This window comes from Hylobates moloch, unplaced genomic scaffold (assembly GCF_009828535.3).
Source record: "Hylobates moloch isolate HMO894 unplaced genomic scaffold, HMol_V3 SCAFFOLD_18, whole genome shotgun sequence".
In the NCBI taxonomy this organism is placed as follows: domain Eukaryota; kingdom Metazoa; phylum Chordata; class Mammalia; order Primates; family Hylobatidae; genus Hylobates; species Hylobates moloch.
In genome coordinates this window covers 53,192,098-53,212,469 of record NW_026652293.1, presented here as the reverse complement: position 1 = coordinate 53,212,469, position 20,372 = coordinate 53,192,098, and the positions used below count along the sequence as shown (strand labels likewise).

The window sequence follows — 20,372 nt, the reverse complement described above, 5'->3', positions numbered from 1 at the left end:
TTATGTTCTTTGAAAATGGTTGATCTATTGCTTATATGTGCAGTGAGTCTTTGTTTGTTGGTTGGTTGGTTGGTTTTTGATACATGGTCTTGCTCTGTTGCCCAGGCTGGAGTGCAGTGGCGTGATCTCGGCTCACTGCAATCCCTGCCTCTCAGGCTCAAGCAATCTCTCACCTCAGCCTCTCAAGTAGCTGGGACTACAAGCATGCACACCTCCACACCCGGCTAATTTTTGTATTTTTTTTGTAGAGATGGGGTTTCGTCATATTGCCCAGGCTGGTCGTAAACTCCTGGGCTCAAGCAATCGGCCCACCTTGACCTCCCAAAGAGCTGAAATTAGAGGTGTGAGCCATTGTGCCCAGCCTGTGCAAGGAGTCTTTATTGGAATAAATTAAATTACATATTTATATGGGGCTTCAAAACATCTTCCCATAACCTTGGTATTTGATCTTTGCAACTGCAACAATATGAGGCAGGAAGTGTCAGTTTCCCAGTTTCCCTGTAGAGGAAGAAGCATTGGCTTAGTACTGTGGTTTGAATGTCCTCTCCAAAACTCATGCTGAAACTTAATCCCCAATGTGGCAGTATTGAGAGGTGGGCCTTTAAGAGGTGATTGGTTATGAGGGCTTGGCCTTCATGGATGGATTAATCCATTCTTGAATTAATGGGTTAATGGATTAATGAGTTACCATGGGAAAGGAACTGGTGGCTTATAAGAAGAGGAAGAGAGTCCTAAGTGGGCACATGGGAGCACGCTCAGCCCCCTCTCCATGGGATACCCTGTGGGCCACTTCAGAGTCCCCACCAGCAAGAAGGCTCTCTCTCACCAGATGTGCCCCCCCCAACCTTGGATGTTTCAGTCTCCAGAACTGTAAGACATAAATCTTGTTTCTTATAAATTATCCAATTTCAGATAGTCTCTTATAAACATTCAAAAACAAACAAAGACATTTTGAGAGGACGAGTATCCTGCCCAAGGCCCTGTGATCACAAAGATGTAGGGCCAGTTGGGTACTCAGTCTTTATAGGGCCCCACAGTGCTTTAGAGGGGAAATAATAAGAACCCACCATTTTCTGACCACCCTAATTAAATGGGGATTTGCTCTGCTTTGGATACTATAAAAGATACCAGTACAGCTCATGGGATCAATGTCCTCTTCTTTGTTAGAGGAGTCCCTTGCTGTGATTCTCTTGGATACATTTTAGGACTTTCTTCCATGTTTCTCAAATGCCATAGGAACACATTTGCTTCCACTTTCTGCCCTATCCCACCGATCTCCTTCCTACCTCTCCCACACATTTGAAAGGCTGAATGAGTCTACTAATGATTTTAGTGACTGAAATGCAATCTAATAGAACAATAGACTATTAATTAACATCAATAAATAATGTACTTTTGTTCAAGTTTACAGTTACAGTGTTTTATAGCTACCAGCGCTTTACAGGTTACAAAAACCCTTTCCTTCATTAACATGTAAAAATAATCTCCTGTTGTTGGATTGGCTAGATCTGACTTTAGTTAAAGAAGCCTCAGGATTTTAGCTTTCTGGAGTGGGGAGAGGGACATATACTTTAGAATAAAACCATTTCAGTAAGGTGTGATGAAATGAAACTTAGGTCATGGTGTTAACATCTCAGGAACACCACCACCAACGAAAAGCAAAGCCTTCTTCCTTTTAAATTAAATAATGAACAGTTGGATATTTTTGTTAGGAGCTGGTGGGTTAGGTAACTGCACTTACTTACATTTTAGAATTACAGGCTAAAGATTAATTAACTGGCTAGAGCATATGCAATGGACCGTGGCAGTCTGCAACGATTAACAAATTAATTAGTTATTTCCATCCGTTACAATTTTATTCTTTTCCTTGGAAATGAGTGGTCTGTTTATTTCAGACTTTGAAAGTTTCAGAGCAGGGCTGTTCATTCAGCTTTCTGAATGGCTGAATAGAACAATAAGATTGTGTAACAACTGGGACACGTCAGTGCCTTCGTCAGGGGATAATGTAAGCTATAGAAAGCCCTTTTCATCTTTTAGCAAGGGCCCATTATGCCTATGTATCTCTCTTCTCTGCTTTATGAAAAGGTTTGTACAGTAAATAATGACCAACTATGTAGTAGTTCTTTCTTCTTTTGCCAAGCTCTTTTTAGCTTTGGCAGCAATTTTGTTTTCCCTGTCATCATCTAATGTCTATTTATTTTACATTGCTACAAAGCCAGTGAAATTCCCTTATAAATCCCAGGTCATGAAGATGAAGCAGCAATTCGATTCCTTTTATTAAACGTCTCCAGTGTCCTCTGCTTTTTCTAATTAGGTTCAAAGTGGTCAGTGCCTTAAAAAGCCTCTGGGCAGGAATCAAATCTGTTTGAACAACGCATTCCTAAAGGCCATGCATATCAGATCCTTGGATTTAATTAGAGGAGAGGTATCAAAACTCAGATACTCTCTGGATGCCTTTAGGATTGTCACCGAAAGGTCCTGTTTCTACACAGGCTATTTGACCAAATTCCTCTCCTCCCTTTGGCTCTCCCTCCCCCCAACATACAATAGACATTAGGTATTCGGAGCCTGGGGCTATTACTCACCATTGGTTCTCAGAGGCTGCAGTTTTCTTTTGTCAGCACTGCCACAGCATGAAGGTGAGAACAAGAAGCTCTGAAACTGAAGATAAAAGGAAAAGTATGCAGGAGAAAAGAGAGGCTCTTTAACTGCTCTGTCAACTCGATTTCTCTCCTCCGCCCCAGGCGTGTTCTGAAGATGGATGGGCGTAGGTACAGGTGGTACATGACAGCAGCTGTGATTTCCATCTGGGTACCATTTAGGAGCAGATAGATCTTTCAGGCTGAAGTCTCTTCCAATTGTTGTAGTTAGAGAGCGAAAGTGAGAGGCCCACTGTGTTTTCTTCCACCTCAGGTGCTATTGTTCCAAACCGTTGTTTCTCCCAGGGTTGGCTTGCTATCAAAGAAGAGAATTAGAAGGGAACTATTTGATTGTGGGGTGAGTGAATGTGAGAGTTAACTGATGAGAGGTGGTGGAGCTCAGACACAAACCGTCTCATGGAATACATTAAATATTAGATTTATCCAACACGTACTCCTCATATTGTCTATTTCCCTCCTTCTAAGCTGTAAGACTGTCAGGGGACACAGTGCTCTTCCGGGGAGTAATGTACACATTTATGTCTGCGTGCTAACATAACTGTGTTATGTGCTAACATAACTGTTCTAACCAGTGCTAAAACAACTGGTTGAACTGTGAAAAATTCAGTACATTAACTAAAGCTCATTTTTGGATGTGCTAAGAAACCAGCTTCTCTTTTACCTCTATGACAGAATTGACAGGTGTCTACATGTGATGCCAGGACAACCACCCCAGCCGATGGGTTCTTCCCAACAAAAACATTTTTAAAATATTACATATCTGAAAATATTTTAAGTACACTATTTGATTTTTTTTTTTTTACATCTAACTTGCTATGTTTTTAAATTGAACATTTGTGTTTTTTAACCAGCTGTATCAGTGTGACATGGGCATGATAGAATTAAATTATTGTTTTGGAGTAAATTTGCTCTATAGTTTGTTCTCTATGTCTGTTCAACTCACCTGTCAGGGACATCTATAAGAGTCAGGCTGTTTTCTGCTCTTCACGGATGTTTTGGGGGGTGAAAGTTGGTGATTTTCCATCAACTAAAAATGCTTTTTGTCAGACAGCACCAGTGATGTGCTCAAGGGCCTAGTTCTTCATGTGATTTGGATTTGAGACCCGAGGTGTTTCACAAGCATTCACAAGCATTAGCAAATCGGATCGAGGGAGAGATTGCAATATCTTTTCTGGCAAACCAAGCTCCTTTTTCTTTGCTAATATGGACATTTTCCAATGTTGACCCAGATTCTTCAGCTTTCCTAATGTATTCAAGGTCAATGTTTCTATCCCTAAGGAAAAACCATTCGTGAAAGCCATGATCAAGGTTGATTTTATTTTGCCCCCTAGTTGACTGCCCTTTTACCTCCCCAAATTCAGAAAATAAAGTAAGAACATGTTGGTAAATATGATGAAAGAGTATTTGATTCTTGCATTGAGTTTTAGAAGGAAGAATTCCTGGGCAGGGGGAAGCTAAGAGTGAGGTGGTGATGGTGGATGACGTTAGGGGGTTAGCAGATACATAAACAGAACATCTGGAGCTGTGATCCAGGGTTTTTTAAGAAGTCATGCTAAAAAAAAGTAAAAATAAACAGGTGTAATTAATTTTAATAATATATTTTATTTAACTTAATATAGTATATCCAAAATAATATCCTTTGGACATGTAATTAATATACAATTATTAATGAGATATTTAATCTTCTTTTGTTGTACTAAATCTTCAAAATCTTGTGCATTTTTTGCATTTATAGCACATTCCTCAGTAGCAATGTGAGGCTAATGGCTACTGTACTGGACAGTATAGATCTGGTGTGAACAGGTAAAGGAGAACTAGCTTTCACTGAGCACTTTGTATGTGCAAGGCATTATAGTAGTTATTAATATAGATTATGGTTAGCTTTCATAACCACCCTGGGAGGTGCTTATTATTTTCATTTTACAGAAGAATGGATGTAGCCATAAAATTTATTATCCAAACTGGGGCCCTTTCAGAATGATAACGCAACTTTTATTAATTATCAAGGGACAATGGGTATAGCTTGTACTGTACCAGGAAAAGTGGAATGAATGGTCACCCTAGATGGGAAAAGAGGCTAGAATAAATTAACTAACTTGCTCAAGATCCTAAAGCTCATAAATGGCAGCATGATTTAAGATTTAAAGCCATATCTGTTTGTGTCAAAAGCTCATGCTTAGAATGAGACTCCAGTGTTTTTTCTAGATTTCTCCCTTGTTTATTTGGTTAACCATTCTAACTTGGAAGTATTGGTCTCAAAATCTGTTGACAGCATGGTTTTCCATTAAGCAAAAAACAAAACAAACAAACAAAAAAACAACTTAGAATCTACCTCTGTTCTTAGAAAGGCCCTTCCAAGGAAACAGAACTTACACAGAGGTTGACTACACACCTGTCATTTTTAGCAGAGCTTAGATCCCTTAGCTGTGTTATTTGGTGGCAGGTGAGAGTGTGGTGGAGATTGCAGGCAATTTTTTCTCAATGCTGTGGTTCACCCCATTGCTTTCCCTGTTGGAAAACATATCACTGGAATCTGTTTACAGACTTGTAAGAGAGCCAGAAATGAATATAGGAAACAAAAACATCATGCCCTATTCGGGGAAAACGGTTTCTCTGTTCACAACAATTCTGACACCAAATGTGTGTGTGTGTGTTTTTTTTCCATACCAAGCAATTAAAGTCTCTGGACACCAACCAGGTGTCCTACAATTCAATTCAATACTAACTCTCATTATGTGGAGTTAGCACAGACCTCACAGGTTAAGGGCTCAGCCCCACAAGACTGTCCCCCTTCACTTTAGATGCCAATTGCAAAGTCTGGATCACTTGTACTTCTGACCGATCTTGAGGTCTTAATCAGTGATTCTCATAACCCTTTCCTCGGTTTGCTAATTTGCTAGAATGGCACACAAAACTCAGGAAAACATTTACGTATATTTACCAGCTCATTGTAAAGAGTATTATAAAGGATATGGATGAACCAAATGAAAAGGTACATAGGCTGAGGTCCAGAAGAATCGTGAGTACAGGAACTATTGTCCCTGTGATGTTGTGAATAACAAAGACACTCCTATCACTCAGGAAATTCCAAGGGTTTTAAGAGCTTTGCACCAGAAACTGGAGACAAAGACCAAATATATTTCTTATTAGAAATATTATAATTATACACCTACTTTCTCCATCTCCCTTTAGATCCCCAGAATAATAAGACTTTTTCACCTCCAATGTAAGCAAGTGGGTTCTCTGGTCCTTGGTCAGCACTTTTCCATTTGCCTGACTGTTCTGAGATGATCTCTTCCTCAGAAATACATTCATTGTCTCTTTTAAGGGATGCCAGAGCTAATGATGACTATAGGAAATCAAGATACAACAGGAGGAAGGTCTGGGACTGTTAATGTAAAGCTAGCATTTATTGAGTGATTACTATGTGCCAGACACTGCTTTTATTATTTTGTATCTTTAACACATTTAATCCCAACAACAAGTCTATGGTACAGGAACTATAATTATCCTCATTTTACAGATAAGAAAGCTGTCTCAGAGAGATTGGGTAACTTGTTCAGTGTCACCTTGCCAATGTTACATATTGGTGCCAAAACTGGGTCCCAAACTCAGAGCTGGCTAAGTACAAAGCACTCACATTACATTAAGTAAAAATACGATTATGTAGAAATCAAACTCACCTGTATTACCAAGGGCATTACTTGGAAATATTGTATTGTATGTTTGCCTTGATATACTATTAAATCTTTCTTATCCTGAGATTCCCTGAAGAATATATGGCTACCCAATTGAATGAGAAGGGTGATTTTTTTGGTTTGTGGTTGGGTTTCCCATAATGGGACAAGTTCCTCGGTATGTTTGTATAAAAATTTGGGGCACTGTTAAGTAGACGGATCGAGAAGAGCCTGAGCAGCTTCTCAGTATAACTGGCAAACTTAATTTAAGATAAAACATTGCTGTCTTGTCTTTCTCTATTTCTCAGTTATGCCCATATTTGAACATTTTAGAGGTTGACGAGCAGTGCGAGTTTTTCTGATTTACGTTCTGCTCAGTAGGGTAGCCTCATCTAAGTTGTATGACTATACATGTTTACCATGAAATGCCAGAAAGCCGTTTTCAGGTGGAATTAAGAAAATGTGATCCAATATTAAAAAAGGAGAACAATTCCCATGCATTTGTTATCGTGATGCAGGGGGTGCCCAGGTGAAGTTGAATACCTGAGCTCTTCCCCTCTCCTGTTCTGGAATAGTACCTTATTGGACCCTCTAAAGCACAAAGAAAAGATTTGAGTAGAATGATAATAACTAGATTTATTGTTTATGCTAGACATATTTTAGAATATCCTGTGACTTTAATATGAATGGTTTGGTATTAAGTTTTATATTCTAATTGCCATAAAAAAATTGCTCTTTCCCTAAGGCAGAAACAGCCAAGATCCTATCTGTTCTTTGTGTTAATTGTTGATAATGAGCATAAGACATAAAACGGCAGACACTGATCAAACTCACAGATTGTCCCCAGATAGAGAAGGGCTGGGTCTTCATTAGACTGCAAAAGTAGAAGTTTAGATCCGTTGACAAGCAGCAGCTGGCAGGGCGTTTCCAACTTATGCTCCTAAATAGCACAAGGTGGGTCTGCAGAAGGTTATTGCCAAGTACCCCCTGAAAATAAATGCAATAGTCTTCCTCATATTCAACCTTTGTAGCAACCATAGGGCTGGGGAAAAAATAAAATAAAAATTGCATTTATAGGCCTGGAAAAAATAGGGGAGGATTATCTCTCTCATAAAACCCAACTTCTAGACCTGAAATTGTATTTCTTCCAGACTAATATTTCAGTTTATCTTTGATCATTATGAATTATTCTTTTTCTGTTTCTTTCTTTTTAAAGTCCTGGTTGAGAAAGTAGTTGGCAGTCCTTTCCATTGCAGCTTAAATGGACTTATTTGTTGAAAAATACTCAAAAGTAAAAATTCTAGAGTGCTTCCCATTACACTCCTCTGAACCCACCAAGATTGCTGCATGGAGCTGTCTGTGTAAAATTATGGGCGGCAGAGTCGGGTAACCACCTCTGGCTCCAGACTCAACTTTCCGTAGCTCTCAATGCCAAATACGTTTGCTTACTCAGATTTTCACTTGAATCATAATCTTTTTTTTTCTTTTTTCTCTGTGGGTGATTCCAAGTTATGAGGAGATGGCTGGGCAACATTAGGGGTAGGGGTCTGAGAAAAGGCCACCTGGAGGGGGATAGGGGAGCTGGGGGGAAGGTGGCCAGGTCCTTAAGCCTTTCAGGTCGGAGAGATGATCTTCTCAGTGGGATTACTGGAGACTTCAGCAGTAAAAGCCTCCTTTCACAGTGTGGATACGTGGGTGCGTTATCAATGATAATGAAGAATAACTTCAACAGTGGAAAGTTACTTTTAGAGTCAGCGGAGGTCCTGATGGACTCTCACAAAAACAACAACTCTTCTAGCAGACTACAGCGGTGATGGATAACATCTCTCTTCCCCATGTCTCTTGCAGCTTCCATATCTTCCTGAGGCATTGCAGCCTAAATTGGGACTCTGGAGCAGGAAGCTTGGTGATTCATTTTATTAGTAGTAGTAACAATTCTAATAAATAAATTACTAACAATAATAAAACAATCACTAACATTTAAAACTTTCTGGTTTACAAAGCATTTTCTCATTCATTATCTCATCTGAGATAATGGCTATGTGTCACAGTACTCCTACCCCAGAGAGGACTTTCAATGTACTTGTTTTCAGGTCAAAGGAGAGGTTTCCCCCCAGCCCCTGGGAGTGGTGGTGAAGTTAATCTTTAAGGGTACTAGCCTGGCCACCCTGGAGAACACAGAAGGGAAAAGGAGGGAATCAAAGGGAAAACAGTGGGTTTGACACCATTATGTGAAATAGCTTTGTTTCTTCCCCATATATTTTTAACTGAACCCTTGGGACTTGGGGAGGTGGTTGGATGATCACATGCTCTTTGAATGCCTTATTGTGTTTGAAACATAAAGCTGCTTCATAAAAATTTGTATTGTGAAATGTCAGGTTTTTGGCATGTATCATATTTGTCAAATGAGGTTATACAAGCTGAGCTTTCCAGCATGGCCTCCCCTTGTCTAGCATTGGAGAAAAGGTTCCTAGAGAAAAGCCTAAGCCAGCTAAAGCCAGGTTGTGCTGAGTATCCAAAGTTGTGAAAAACCACTCAGAAAGGAAATCTTTGGAAAGGGAAACTACTGAATCCTAGAAAACAAACTAGGACATACAGCAAGTTTGTATGATTTTGAACTATCAGGAAGAAGGAGGGTGATTGATCATAAATTGCTAGTGAGTCCAGGTAGGGAAGAGTCAGATCATTTTTGTATCTTGTAGATGGAGCATCAGTTGATTAACTGCATTCTTCATTCTAACCACCCCCTTCCTCTTCCCACAAAGTCAATCCACTGTTTATTGAATAAATAAATCTTCTAGGCAAACTTCAGTGGTGAATTAGCAAATGGAATACATGATAAAGTATCCCAAACTGAAAGTAAGAACAGGTAGTGATCTGGGGAGCAAGCACTTGCTGGCTGGCTTGTGTTGAGTTTAATGAAAATAGGATTAAAGTGAGAAAAGTCACAGACAGACTTTTGCAAGATACCACAGCCTGTGTTTCCTCACCTGCTATGCAAAAACAAAATCCTAGTTTATTCTTGGTTGCACAGTTCCCAGAGTGACACAGAATGGAGCTGAGCCCACCAGTGTTGTTCCCTGGGTTAATTCCATCAGTCAAAATAATCTGGGGACTATGTAAAAGGGTGAGCTGCAACAGATATTGCTCTTTATTGTATTAACTCTGATTGCATTAACAATTTCCTCAAATCTGATTCTTTCTTAGGTCTGATTCTCCTAGGTACCAATCAAGCTGCTTGTTTGTTCCCCTGTATTAATCCTCACCCTTTAGGTTTACCTGCTGGTAGGTGCTGCAAGGCCTCCTCTCAGTCCCCATTTCTATAGCACCACTCTCAAGCTGCCCTACAATCTCTGCCACAGATCCAGCATGTCACTCTCTCACTAAGCTGAGTCCATTAGCTCTTGTGGGAACTGAAAGTCTCCTATTCCAAATCCAAGAAGATTTCTGTCACTGTGATACGGTTTGGCTGTGTCCCTACCCAAATCTCACCTTGAATTGTAAGAATCTCACATGTCAAGGGCAGGGCCAGGTGGAGATAATTGAATCATGGGGGTGGTTTCCCTCATCCTGTTCTCATTGTTGTGAATAAATCTTATGAGATCTGATAGTTTTATAAATGGGAGTTCCCCTGCACACACTTTCTTGCTTGCAGCTATGTAAGACGTGACTTTGCTCCCCATTCACCTTCCACCATGCTTGTGAGACCTCTCCAGCCATGTGGAACTGTGAGTCCATTAAACCTCTTTCCTTTATAAATTACCCAGTCTTGGTTGTGTCTTTATTAGCAGCATGAGAACAGACTAATATACATTGTGTCCCCTTTACCCACTATAATGGAGAAGGAAGGGGAAAAGAAGGCAACCATCAATTTCTAGGTGACAGGCAAAGAAGAAAGTTATAATAGAAAATGTCTTCTCAGTTGCAGTAATTCTGTGTGTATGCCTATTGCTTGAACAATAATAAATAAGGACTAGTTGATTAGCTGTGTTGATAGGATCATATCATGTTTCTTGGGGCACTTAGTAAAGAAGGAGGTCGGGCCCAATCAAATAGAGATGGAAAAGATACAAAATATTCAGACAAAAAAACATAGGCATGAGGACAGATAAATACAAAAACCACAACACTGCACACTGAGAAAGGTGGATTCGGGTTAGTGCTGGTGGGTTGGAGGAAGATCAATAAGAATGAAGCAATGCTCCCCAGCAGATGACCAACTTCAGATATGTTTTAAAAGGAGTGGTGTGATTTGGCGAATATAAGGCCTCGTGCACAGTCTAAAAATCGATTCCACATTCTCAGTGCCTTTTACAGGGTGTTCGCACTAAAAGTGGTGTGGTGTATTTGTTTCCAGGCAAAATTCAATTTAAAAGCAGGAATAATTGAAAACATCATTTTGAATGATGTGTTTCTAAAAATGGAATAAAAAAATGTTGACAAGCCTTCTGAGCTCTCACCACTCTCGCCTTCTTGACTGCAACAGGAACTTCTGAAGACTTAGATTTCTTTTGTTATCTGAGACACTTTATAATTCGTTTTAAAAGTGTGCATATGTGCTCAGCTAAGCCATGGTTACCTTCAACTCCTAGGCCAGTAAGCCAGTCAATTAACAAATGCTTAAGTCTGCCTTCTAAACACTTACAGTTAAGTTTTATCAAGTTGAGGATCCACCCATTAAGAAATTGTCTCTGATGCACTTAATGACTACCTATAGGCCTAGCCATTTAAGACATCAGACCCAGAACTACTGTCTTGTTCTAGTCTCAGACAGGACTTTTCTTGCCCAAACTACTCTTTTATTAGTGAGGAAAAATCCCCGGGCAGTGTTTGCCTCAGTGGATCTAGGACATAAATTGTCTGCCTGTATTAATAATTTCCTCCTTCTACTTCCTGACCAGCTTTGGGATGCTCCTGATGTTCTTACCTAAATTCTTCCTCCTCTATCAGGATAAGACCTGGAGTACTCACAGATCTCACAATTATACAGTTGCTCATGCTTGAAACCTTGGATTCAACATGACCTCTTTCTCTCCCAGATTAAATCTGGCCAATTAAATCCTGCTTGTCCCACCTTCTTGGTGCTCTTAAATTCATCCCCCTTTTCATCTGCATGAATGTCTTTAGCTTTTCTTAGGTAGATTACTCCAATTACCCTCAAGTTGAATTCTTTCCTCTTTCTAATCCATTATCCACGCTGCTGCCCAAGTTAACTTTCTTCAATGCAGATCTGTTTAAAAGCCATCAAGGGCTCCTTATCATCTTCAGAATAAATATCAAATTCTTCATTAAAGCATACAAGGTCCTTTATGGTCTGCTCTTTCCCTAACTGTCAGTTCTAATTTTTTCATGTACCTTCCTGTTCTCTTTTATAAAACCAGATGGCACTAACGTGCTTGTCCCATAAAAGGGTCATGGTTTCAAGCCTGTGGGTTTTAAATCCAACTGTTTCCCATGAAATGCCTCTTCCTTAGCCCTTTGCCCATCTTGTCTGCTTAATGACCCTTGCTTGTCCTTTAGCAATCAACACAAGTCCATCTTCCTCTGGGAAACCCTTCTGCACATCCCTGTGACAAGCAGGTGCTCTAACTCCCTACTGCCTGTGCTCACCCAGCAGTCTGCCTACCAACTAGTATAACATTTTCACACAGTTTGGTAATTGTTCATCTCTTATCTGTGTCTTCTTAGGGACATTAACTGGCTGAAAAAGAGAACTTGGATTTTGTTTGCATACTTATCCATAGTACCTAGCACTTGTCACAGGAAATGTATATAGTGTACATAAGTAAATCATTTGTAGGTGAGGCTCTGCCAATTTCTATGAAATATAAAATTTTCTCCACGTTTATATCTTTTGTTGGACAAACCCACGCCTCTTCTGGCATTTGCTTTGGAGATAGGTCATGGGAGCAGAAGCTCTTATAACCCCACCCTGGTTTGAAAAGCTGGAGTCAGTTTGGAGTTCCACGATGACCCTTGGATTTCCACAGACCTCAAATATTTTACTTAACATTACCAATTACTTGATTAATGCTATAAAGTTTCAAAATGCTTTCACAAGTAATATCTATTTTCACCCTCACTTGAAATATCTGGGAGCAAGTGAGCAGATATATTCATAATCCACACTTGAGGGATGAGAAAGCTGAAGCTCAAAATAGTTATTTAACCTGCTTGAGGTCACACAGTGGGTAAATGAGAACCTACAGCCACTCAGCTCAGGCTAGGTGTTAGTATCCAACTGCTATGTAACAAATTACCACAAACTTAGTGGCTTCAAACAACAGATGTTTATTATCTCATCATTTCCTTGGATCCTCTGCTTGAGGTCTCAAAGGGCTGAAATCAAGGTGTCACCTGGTTTGGTTTTTATCTGGACCTCAGGGTTCTCTTCCAAGCTTATTCATGCTGTTGGCAGAATCCAGCTTCTTGTGGTTATAGGAAACGAGGTCCTGTTTTCTTGCATGCAGTTATCCAGGCGTTGTTCTCAGAGAATAAGTCAACGACTCACGTCTAAAACATGTGGCCTTATCACAATATGGCAACCTACTCCCTCAAAGCAAGTAGGAGAATCTCTCTCTGGTCTGTTAAAATGGAATCTCGTAGAATATAACCTAATCAAAGGGATGACTATCCCATCATATTCATAGGTCCTGCCCACTCTGAAGGAAGGTGATTGTACAGGACATGTGCACCTGGGGACAGAGACCTTGGGGGCCATCTTAGAATTCCACCTTCCCTGGGCCTGATGTCATCATTGCATTAGGCTGAGACTCCAAGGACCTGCCAATATCCCAGTCATAGAATGTGCCACTGAAAAGTTGCCATCTGCTCTGTGGTCTTAGTTTGGATAATTTCATGCTGAAAGAGGAATCATTATTGTATGTCCTCTGGGTAGTTTTTGTTCTGGGTAATTATTATCCATTGGAATTTGTGACCTGAGAAGTGTTGATAGTTGGAGACTATTTTAACTTTTCTCTGCCTAGGAATACTTCAACTAAACATACCAGATAGTCACTAGAAATTAATGTCCAGGAACAGCCGGGCTTTAGAATCTCAACTTTTCAGTTTTCTTTGTGCAGACTTGGGCTGAAGAAATACAGATGGTCACTGCAAGGCTAGCCCTTGGAATAGAGACCTCTGCTAGATGGTCAGTTGAGTGTGTTTTTTCTCAAATTAGATTATATCATCCACGAGTTTGAGGAGTCCAGAGTCCACCAAGGATCTAAGCTTTCCAGTTTTTTGGTCTTGTGTTCGGGATGGGAGGCAGCTGGGCATTTGCCTCTGGGCAATTTGTGCCTTCTGTGCTTTTGTGGGTAAAAAGTGTCTATTGCTTGCTTTTTTGAGGTAGCCTTTTAATAATCTCTCTCAGTGTATGTTGCTGTTTTTGCTTGGGTGTGGTGATAGAAAAGAGTAGTAACATGGGACTTTGAGGGTGTTCACCTTAATCTTGGCATATAGATTCCTAAGTATAGACTAGGTGATAGCTCCTTTTCTTCCTGGAGTTCAACTCAGACATCTTTGCTGACAAAAAGCCAGAGCAGCTATTGTTTAATTTTTTTCATTAGGAAACTCACCAAATGTTTTGGCCCTAAATTCTCTATTTCTTCAAGCCAGCTGGAAAACACCACAGTTGCAAGGAAACATTAACCCACTAAATTAGTCACACAAAAAAATGTATGTATAAAGTCTCCCTTGACCCAATTCTTTCTGCTTGCTTTGTTCATTCCACCAATCAGGTTTTATTTACTTTCACAGAAAAATGGAGCCTTTTGATTACTTGCTTTTGTTGCAACTTCCATCTAAGTTTATGCCCACTAGGTCGTGCCAGTAGACACTGATACCAACATGCTACATGCATGAGCATTCAACATCTGCATGATAACTGTGTTCAGTGTTGTAGGCTCTGAAGTATAATGCAGACCACGTTGTGCAGTTCCGGAAATTTCGGATCAGGATACTTCTGACTTAGTGCGACTTATTTACCAAGGCAGTATCTATCAAGAAATGTATTATTGAGAAAATTAATAGCGGCAGTAAATAAGACAGCTAACACTGATTACTCACTGTGCTAGGTGATCTGCAGCAGATTTCACATGTTGTTTTATTTAAACATCACACCCTCTATGAAGTAGGGACTATTGTTTTCCTAATTTTGTGTTAAAAGTTACTATTTATACCACTTAAGAGAAAAAACTTCAAGTATGTTCATACAGTTAAAAAGCCAAATACATTTTTGGTGTGATATTTATAAAACATTTTTATCTTTTCATTACAGAAGGTCTTTGAAGGTTTTATTAGTGACAGTGTACACCGTGAGCTACAGGATCACTTCCACAGTTGGTTGGAACAATCTGCAGATAGACCCATTCTTGATCCCTGTGTTGATCAGTTATATTTTTTCTTTTCTAAATCCATATAATGTTTCCCTGTTCTCAACCAACCATCAGAAGAATTTCCATAGTGCTCTGTATGGAGAATTAGAAAAGATTCAGGTTTCTCTGGTCCAGCCTTTCTTTGATGAATTCCTGTTGGGGATATAAATAGATGGTCATCCAATTTCCACTGACATACCAGAGAGAGAGAGAGAGAGGGAGCGTGGAACTCTTTTTCATTAGAAAGTCCTTCTTTGTCTTAAACTGAAGTTTTTTTTCTTTTGTATAGCAGTCATACACGTCTTTGTAATTCTTGACCTGAACATTTGCTCTTCTATCATTAAATATTTCCCGTCTAAGGATAGACACCGTTTCACCTGATCCTCTATGCTACACATCTAGTTTGAGTTCTATAGATCCATCCTTTCTATTAAGAAAACATCCAAAGCTTAAGTTCTTCTTATGGCTTGTCAGTGACAGCAATGTTTACTGGAAGGAGAGGACACTGCATCACACAAGCCCCCTTTAAGAAAATTTAGAGTGAACATGTTTTCCCTATTTCACTTTGGCCTTTTACAGTAAGTTAATAAGGTTTGCCTTTAAGCTGAGGGTGGAAACAAAGGGTGGAGTGTGTGTGTGTGGAGTGAAAGGTTGGAAGGGTGGGCATAGGTGAGCTGGGATTAGTGCCCAAGAGGTAAAGTGCTTGAAGTGGAAGAGTTCATATATATATGTTATGCGACATGGAAGAAGCCCATTGAATTAAAAAATTCGAACAAAACAAATGGCTATTTCCCAGTCAGGTGACAGCAACAGAATTGCTTCCAAAAAATGAATCCACTGGGAAGTGGCACCAGCCCCAGAGTTTCTTGCTTCCCCATGGGGTGGGATCACACAACCGGATTTATGTTGCACAATGATCTGGTGGATTCAGGGATAGGAAACACTGAATTTCATCATGAGTTTCCCAAAGGTCACATTCAGGTGTATGTAATAGCTGGAAGTGCTACACAGTATTTGCATTCAGTTTGCAAGCAAACAGCTCGCTGTCAACATGTATCCCTTGCTATTTCTTGCTAACCTACTCTAACTGATGAAGAACTCAGATTCATACTATATTATATTCACAAGAACATAGCACAAGTGTGCGTGTGTGTGTGTGTGTGTGTGTGTAGTAGAGGATGAAGGGCAAGGGGTATACACAATATGATGGGAGATTATACAGGTCTAGCAAATATACAGAATGACGTTTAGTGGAAATAAGAATTGGTTAGAAAGTAGATCTGGATTTTAGGCTCAGCGATTCTACTGATCAGCTGAGAGATCACTGAAATACCACTTTACTTATCTGAGTCATAATTTCTTCATTTTATAAATTGTGAGTTTGAACTGGAAGTTCTCTGAGGTTACTTCCAGTGGTAACAAGTTAGAGGTAAGTTTTTTTTCTTGAATTGGCCACAGGGTCTTGGAAGTTAAGCTACTTCATACAACTCGTCCCTGCCCCCAAATACAGGACATTTAATGGAGCCTGAATCTAGGAAGCCGTTAGCTCTTGACAACTTTAACATATGCAGAGCTTTCTTATTTCTCACTTCCTTTAATTTTTCTGCCATTTACTCTTCCTCCTCATTTCTTCTTGTCCTTTTAAGTTTCTTTTGTCTATCTTCCTTTGTCTAATAACTCGACTGAGACATGAGGTCAGTAAATATTACTTGGCATTCTTTGGTTGATCAAGGTTATTGGGATAAAATTCATCAGAAAACACATAAATCTCTCTGCTTTGACTGAAGTTTATATGTTTTATTTCTAATCTAAGCTGCTTCCCTTTATGTAGGTATTTATAGAGGTAGAAGTCAGCGAGAAGCCACTCTGCTCTACCTTTTTGAATGTAAAATTGTTACATTAGAAGAAAAAAATAAAAGCATATCCAAGAGTAGCAGGGCTTCCAAGAGTGAAATCATCATCCCACCAAACAAAGCTGGTTGGGTGTGTTTGTATTCATAGCGCTTGTGCCTATTAGTTTCTTCAGTTCATGTATGGGTGAAAGCTGCACAGGCTTTTTACTACAATTATTTATATATATTTTAAAATCCATCAAAATTTCACTGAACTAATAAACCCAAGGCAGACATACTGTAGGATTTGTGAGGTAATGAATAGCACCCTTTGAAAACTCTATTCTGTTTTGCAGGCAGCCCATAGTGGTCAAAAGTTGTCTAGCCCCCATGTGTGAGAATAATGCTTTCAATAGACCACACTTTGCTTTGAGGAAGAACAGACCAGCTAATTGGATGATTAATGTTCAGTCCCAGGAAGGAGAAAATTACAACTCAAATGCATGATTTCACTACTTGATGCACTGAAATACACACACACACACACACAAAGGAAAAATTCTTTTGTTTTATAACAGAGGTACCTTGCATATACCAGGATGTGAAACCCCCTAAGGAATCTTAAGGGTTAAAGAAATACAATTATGAACCCAGAGTGTTAGTAATTCTATTCACTAGACAAAGAATGTGTGACTCTTAACCATCTTTTAAGGACAAATGTATTAGCATAGAAGTCCTTGAGTGTAGAAAGTAGGAGAGCTTAGAAAACTTTCTGATTGCTGATTGTAGAACTTTAAAACTTGAGCTCAGATTGGCCTGGCACTATTGAATTCAGAGCCTATTCACAACGTGTCAATATACTGTTATGTATTTTTGATTAGTTGCTTGATATGCATGAATATTGCCTTTTCAGCAAGCTGCAAGTTGTTTGAGGGTGAATAAGAGTTTTATTTTTCTCATTACCCTAGTTTTAGCAGCTGCTGATTTTGGCTGTCTCTGGGCATTAAAAGGTTTGGTGTCAAGAAGTTGGGGTGCTAACTGTGGTTCAGTTCCCAGATCCCTGAAGGTATCTGCAAGCTGGGGCCAATAGCTAATCTAAGGAGGCTAGAAAGCTCCTTAGAGCCAGAAGGTAAGATAACTTTATTCTAGTGGGCTCTGGATATTAAAAAGAAAAAAGTGGGAAAAGAAAAGACAGATAGAAGGAAGAGAAAAAGAAAGAAGGAAGGAAAAAAAAAGCTATGATCATTGGAAAGTAGATAATACTCGGGCCATTTCTACCCCTCTATTTCTCTGAGAACCAGGGAGCATGTTTTCTTTTTAAAAAATAACTATCCCACTTGACTGACCCTATTCCCCGCTATTTTCCAGTAGCACATCCCCTGTGGAAAATGACAAACAAATGTTGGGGTTAAAAGTAGCTAGTTCTCTCACTCAGAAAGGAGAAGAGCCTCTTGGGAAGTAGAATTGAGGCTCCTCTGTAACCCTCCCCTGCTTAGGACCTTGTCTGCAAGCAACACTATACCATAGTATAAAGCAATAATATTATACTTGAATAGTATTTGAAACTCAAAAACTGAAATACAGAACAGTCACCAGCAACTTTTTTTTTTCCTCCCCGAGAGTAACAAATATTTGGAACAGAATCCCAGGCCCAAGTGTAAGCAGCACAGAAGCAATTAGATGCTGCCCTAGGAAAAAAAGAGCTTATTGGAAAGGAATGGCCTCCACGGACCCCACTGACCTTCTCCTGTTCCCTGTGTTTCTTATACGAATAATGAGTGAATTTGAGACCACTATACACCCGGGCTTAGCTCTTTCTGCTTTTTATGTTCTTCATTTGCTACTTCCATATGGTAGAGTAATTCTCCAAAAATTTAGCCCTGGTATATTAACTGGCCATTCTGGGTGGGAAGAGAATGTTAGGCTTATAAAGCAGCCGATAAAAGAGTCTTGCACTGTGCTTAAACACAGCACACTCTTCTAATATTTATATAAGCAAATGGGATTACCCATTTGCTGTCTACTTCAAAAGTAAAGCTGGCCTAATCACTGAAGCTGGGTACAGGAATTTGTAGATGACTGCCTTATAGAACAGAGACCATGATCATTACTAATTTGAGATGTAAGCTGTTCTCTGCGGTTTCTCACCCACTAAGAGTAAAAACTGCCTAGATGTTCTTTCTAAGTGAACTGGGTGGGGCCCACAGGCTTCTGCGATTTAGCAGCCCCAGAGCAAAGAGGTCAGTTTCCCAGTATTCCAGGCCCCCAGCAGAAGCTGACTCTACAATGATGACAGAATCAGATAAGATAAGCACAATCAGCCTGTCTTCCTCACTGCAGCCAAACTGCTTAACTCCATGGGCAGCAATGATCATTCCTGTCATCCAAAAGCCTTTTTTAGTAAATTAGATGTATTGATATTTTCAGTTGGGTTGATACCTCACAGTGGCAGGGCACTGATCTTTTCCATTGTTCCTCAGAAATCAAAAAATAATGAGGATGATATATTGGCATACTGTTCCATTACCCAATAAAATAGTTTTTCCCTGCTAGTTTCTATGCCATCATGCAACAGAGAAAAACCCTTGGGGGCAGATATAATTTTCATCATTCAGGAAATTGGTTTTGTCATTGTCTTATCCAAATGCATTCAATTATTGAGGTTTTTTTGGCTCATGACATTGTCTGAGGTTTAGGGCAGGACATCTAGGTAGAGTCATATTCCATCCTCTTGAAACTTAGTGTCTCTGTATTTTTATGCTATTTTATGAGGGGATTAACCTCTCCAAGGTTGGAATTTGCCTGCCTTGTATAAACTAACCCTTCCAGAGGGTTTTCATAATATATTGAACACCATTCCTGGAAACATGGATAGCTATGTGCTGACACTCCATGCTGGCTACTTATGTTTTAAAAGAACAAAGATCAGAATGGTTAAACGACTTGTTCAAAGCCGCAGAATAAATCTGCCTTTGAAGTGGTAAACAACAACAACAACAACAACCAAACCAGATTTTCTAAATTTTCACTTTTGTCAAATGCTGAATTGATTGGATTTAGCGGTAAGAAGTGGGATCAGATAGAGTGGATTGCAAAGAGATGCCAGCCAGGCTGCAGACTGTTTTTCAGATCTAAAGAGAAGGAATTCAGCTGAGTGGCAGGTCCCTCTAGGCTTCATACAAAAGGACAATAAAGAATTGTTCTGAAGGGCACCAGAAATCTAAAGTCTGAGGGCGAGGCTGTGTTGGGAACCTGAACTCACTGGAATCAAGAGAAGTGAATCAGCCATAGGTTGGCTTGTTTCACTCACTGATGTTCTTGCTGAGGTGGCTCATTTGTATTGACTCAACTAACCTTGTGACCCGGATCCAGGGCACTTTGAGAGTAACATGAAAGTAACCCTACTGAGATTGACTTCCTGTGTGCTTCTGAATGAAGATAATTTTGACTGAAAAAGGTCATTATAAAACAGACATGCAAGAAAAGTTAGCTCCCGAAACCTGAAGATTTTGATTGCACTTGGGTTGAGGAGTTTTGCTTCCAACATCTTGGCAGAACCAGGTACAGGAGGGCAAGAAGCATCATTCTCATGTTCTTCCCATTTCTTCTGTTATTGGGGCCATCATCTTGTTGAAAGTTCCTTTGCTCTGGCAAAAAAATGAATGAATGGCCTGAGAGACCCTTTTGCAGTCCCAAATAGTTGAAACCGTGAAGTGCTATGTTGTGTTCTTATGTTTAATAGTGGCTGGTGGATTTTGTGGGTGTCTCTCACCCTTTGCTTTCCTCCAACATATACTTTCTCTATCCTCCCTAAATACAAATTTAAGG

General features: G+C 39.7%; 1 protein-coding gene across 1 annotated transcript in view; it reads left to right on the top strand.

The window, feature by feature from the left end:
- The first annotated feature begins 737 nt into the window (after positions 1-737).
- Positions 738-20,372, top strand: part of LOC116457834 (uncharacterized) — a 114,957-nt gene continuing 95,322 nt past the window's right edge. The window contains exon 1 of the mRNA XM_032137314.2: positions 738-870. The gene's annotated coding sequence lies outside the window, so the exon portion shown is untranslated. The remainder of the gene's footprint in view (positions 871-20,372) is intronic.